General features: G+C 48.0%; 1 protein-coding gene across 1 annotated transcript in view; it reads left to right on the top strand.

Moving 5' to 3' along the window:
* LOC114069269 (keratin, type I cytoskeletal 16-like) overlaps positions 1-4,801 on the top strand; it is an 11,091-nt gene that overhangs the window by 2,574 nt on the left and 3,716 nt on the right. The window lies entirely within an intron of this gene.

Here is a 4,801-nt window from a genome sequence, read left to right as displayed (position 1 = left end):
CGAGACTCGCTACGGCTGCCTGCTGCAACAGATCCAGGGGCAGATCCACTCGGTGGAGGAGGAGCTGGCCAGCATCCGCTGTGAGATGGAGGGTCAGAGCCAGGAGTACAAGATGCTGCTGGGCATCAAGACCCGCCTGGAGCAGGAGATCCAGCAGTACCGGGCGCTGCTGCAGGAGGGGCAGCAGGATCTTGTGTACGTATTCCTTATTGTAGCAAGGGAACAGCAAGAAATGTTTGTGGCTCCAACAGAGACTTCTTGTCCCTGGAGCTACATCAGTATCTTTTTTGACTGAATATCCAGCGTTAATGGGCTTTTGTGAATTAATTACTCTCTTTTTGCAGTGCCTCCCAAGCTGCTTTCCAAGGAGGTGGAAAATCCTCCCAATCATATTCTGCTTCCTACTCCCATTCCCAGTGTGGGGACATGGCAGGTAAGACAACACTTTGTAAGGATGTGGTTGTTAGTGGGTTACATCTGCCCCAATAGCTGCAATGTAGTTTGTAAGAAAAAAAATCTGTAGTTTGGGCTGGGCAAGATTCCCAGGTCAATTAGCCTGGCAGTGAGGGAACCTCATTACTCTGTTCCGGAGGAATCAGGCATTACAATACAGCAAGTTTTGCCCTTCCCTCTCCCTAATTATAAAATACAGACCATAAAACTTTACGGGGTGGGTGTTATGCTTTTTTGCTCATCGGAAGAATAAAAAACCACAGTTGTCAGGAAGCGCTCAGGGCGCTGCTCGACACGGAGCCTCTGCCCCTGTCCTGCCTGCACAGTGTCAGGTGTGAGGATTCCCTGCACGGGAACGCTCAGACTTCCCCTCAAGGCGGTGATTTGTTCACACAGGGCAGTCAAGAGTGTGTTAAAACAGCGGCAGCGACCTCGTCAGCCTCCAGGGAGAGACGGACCCCGGCGCTTGTGCAGCGCGGCCGGGGCAGCGGGAAGGGCTCGGGATGGGAGCCTGGTCACCCTCCCCAGCCCCTCGTCCTCAGCCCTGCAGTGCTTGGCTTACTCAGCTTGTCTGTGGCAACTGCTTCTTTGTTTAAGGGCTCACACTCTGCTGGAAACTCTTCCCTAATAAACCTTTACTTCTGCAACACAAATCACAACCACGTGTCCGAGAAAAGTGAATTCAGCCAGCCTGGGGTGGGTCCTTGCCCCAGCTCGCCCCTCAAGCATGGGCCATGTGGTGGTTCTGGGTGGCCCAGTCCTGGGACAATCCATTTTGCACTAAGGAAATGGGTTAAAATCTCCAAGCACGTGGAAATGTCGGGAATTGTGAGCGTGGCTGTGTGAGGTGTGACAGAGTCCAGGCTCTGCCTGAGGGAACTGCCAGGTGACACTCTCAGAACTCTCTGCTCAAAAGCAGGAGGTAGAAGGTTGAAAAATCAGTTCTTGACACAATTCTCTTTCCTGAGACGTTAAAAACCACCCACCATTTTGTTTCCTGATGGTCACTAAGGGATTGCTTTCTGGCACCTTGCCCTGCCACTGGTACAAAAGAGAATGAATGATGTGAGTGAAAGGAGGAAGAAAATACCAATGCTGGGTTCAGTGGTACTATTGTGACTCAGATATCTGAGCATATCAGTCTCATCCCAGATGGAGTCCTGTGGGAAGAGGTTGTTCCAGTATGTAGGGGCTTCCTCAGAAGTATTTCTACACCTCTGACTGTGCAGACAATCACATATTGCTGAGTTCTGTTGGGAAATACAGACAGCAATGCAATTGGCCTGTTTCCCTTAGTGTCATGCACCAAAAACATTCCCCTGGTTTACGATAGAAATTTCAATTTAAATACTGATTTAATACCAAGAACCCAATTTCTGTCAGTACACGCAGCTGGCTGATATTCTGCCTTCAGAGGAATTTTATTCACTGAAGGTATTTTCTATATTTTACTGCTTGAAAAGCTAAAATATGCAACAGAAGCAGAGATGAGACAGCAATACTAAATTAAGGTAGCTCTTTTGTAGGCATTTTGCTTTCTGAAGAGCACAGTGAAGTCTCAGCTGTACTTACTGCACCAAAAGTGGTGAAGGACACATCTCTTCTGAGGCAGGATTATGCAGCCATGAACTACAATTAATGCATAGAAGTAAGCACTGAAAGTTTAGGCATACAAGTACGCTCTTGTGTGACATGGGAGTCACATAAGATAAAAACTAGCCCGGAATGTGGGGCTGTGGAAACCATTCAGCTCTGGATGAACTGAAGAAACACACAGGTGGGTGACGCTTCAGGGAGAGAGGTGATGGATGTGGAAAAAACAGATGAAACTCCTGATGAAACTCCTGGGAGTAGCACTCTTCTTACCAAGACCACACTTGACTCATTTGCTGTAAAACAATTAATTACCAGTAATTGTTTCTGAGGTTGTCCTCTCCCTCTCGTGGGACTGAGGACACACATCAAGTAACGCATCACAGCTTCTGGGGAAACCACAGACTGCTTTTAGTTCTTTTGCCAGTTCAGAGTATCTGCTTGTGGCTCCACATCCAACTTCACCAGTGAGTAAACAGCACTGGGAAAGGGTTCACAGCACTCCTACTTCAAACAAACCAGGGTCCATGGGGTGCACTGTGAGCCAAAGGCCTGCCAGGGGAAGATGTGATTTCAGAGCTCTCCCAGCCCCTCTGGGGGGCTGAGGATCCTCAACACCTTCTACAGCAGAACGTCTGAGCTGCCTTTGTCATTTGAGTGTGGGAGGACCTGAACAGCCCCGGCTCTTCTGGCTGGTGAAGTAAATCAGTGTGTCCAAACTGACTGACAACAGCCACCCTACCAGCCAAGAGCCGCGTCCACAGGATGGTGACCAGAAACACACACTTAGACAGAGTCACAGAGCACGAGGTCTGAAGTTTAAGTGTAAATGGGATGCAGCTACAGCAGTAAGGATGGTTAGATCAGCTGTTTGAAATAAGAAGAGAGGGACAGAGAGAGACAGAGAACAGGCTCCTGGTGATGGTATGAAATTACAGCATTGGGAAATGTCAGAAATTGTTGGGTCGGGTGTTGTGATGCAACGATGCCGAGAAGGAGACACAAAGTCAACACCTCTGGCACTAGGGCCAGTCAGCAATAAACATCTCATAGGGGAGAATAAAAGTGCATTTCAACAATCTAATGAGGAAAATATGACTAAGGAATCACACCCTGTGAGAAAATAATTTTTATTTTTTTAATAATGATGACTCAGTCTCAATAACATATGCAAAGCAACTGGTTCTGACGTGCAGATAATTAGAGAGCTACCAATAAAACAACAATCATAATTATGCAGATCAAAGGATTACATTATCTGTGATCCAGGGGTGGTGGTGTGTCAGGAAGGAGGGTGAATGGCTTTCCATGATTCTTCAGTTGGCCATGACACGCGTTAGTAACTTTTATGGATCTCATAAACGTTGTGGTGGGAGAGAAAATGCTGCTGGAGCCGCAAGTGCAGGGTGTGTGTAAGTAACACTGTAAATGGAGAAACCAACAATGAAACAAGTGGATAAACTGTAACTTCCAAAGAGAGAGGAATTCCCATCAAAGTTTGACTCTCACATAAAGAGGCCCCATTGTGTTTCGGGCTTAAAATTCATGTTTTCCAGAAGTTACTTAAAGGCAGAATTTCCTTTCCAAAGAAGGGTTCATCACATCTTGCCCCCCACTTACAGAAACAGTGCAGCTGTGCAGCACTGAGGGACAAAAGACTGAAGGTAAGGAGGTCTAGAGGGTCATCACAGCTGCCTCTGTTACATCAGCATAAAATGCCCACCATCAGCTCACCAAGGTCAATCTTGAAACTTTTTTCTCTTCCACCCAAAGCTCCTGCAATGGAAGCACTCCCAGACCCTTCTGCCTTCCGTAGGTAAAAAGCTCCTCTTAGTTTCCAGGCCAAACTCACTCAAATCCAGACTGTGCCCTTTCCTACGTGGACAACAGGACTGTCCTGGATTTCAAACAGCCCCAGTACCTCTTTCCTCAAGGACTGGCTGATAACCATCTCAGCCTCCACCTGGCCAAGATGAATCCTTTCCTCTCCCAGCGCAAAAAGCCCTGTAGATTTTACGCACCTATTGAATGCCCATCATTGTGCATGAGACAGGAAGATTTCCCAGAAGTGACACAACCCAAATCTGGTGAGAACACAAAGAGAGCATTGCTGCTTTTAAGGTTGCCCTACTGTGATTTATCACTGAGTACCCTGAGAGACAATACCCATCCTGAGCTCTCCTTTGGAGGGAAGGACCAAAATTCTTGGAGATTCTGTTTCCAGAACTGGCAGTTCAACAGGCAAACTTGAACCAGCACAAGGGTGCCAGAGTTCATTCTTCTCCAACTCTGGCATTAAAGCAGAGTAACCAGGTGGTGCTTTCACCACCTGCTTTCAGGACAAAAAAAATTACACCAAAGAACAAAGAACAACTATTAAAATGAGTCTCACTCATTAAGTAGCCAGCAACAATCTATCTGCAGCAAAATCTAACTCACAGCCACCCACCCGAAATTGCAGTGCAGGCTTGGTGTGAATCAGCATGCAAACACAGGACCTGGGGGGAGGGCTGACCCAAGCCCCAGAAGAAATTCCCCTTAGCACATCACTTTCGGCGTGAGCACCGGGGCTGGCAGAGCCCATGGGAAGCTGGACTGCCTGGCAGGTGACACCCACCCAGCCGGGTATAAAGAGCCACCGGCGAGGACGCCCCGCTGCACTCGCATTCCCTGTCTTGTCGCTGCGCAGAGCTTTGCTTCGGGGGCTGGATATCTGATCCCTTCCACCATGAGCTGCACCATCAAGAGAACCTCC

Source organism: Empidonax traillii, unplaced genomic scaffold (genome assembly GCF_003031625.1).
Source record: "Empidonax traillii isolate 1590-97213 ecotype Southwest subspecies unplaced genomic scaffold, ASM303162v1 scaffold1222:size288430, whole genome shotgun sequence".
NCBI classification, from domain to species: domain Eukaryota; kingdom Metazoa; phylum Chordata; class Aves; order Passeriformes; family Tyrannidae; genus Empidonax; species Empidonax traillii.
This window is presented reverse-complemented; position numbering and strand designations above follow the sequence as displayed.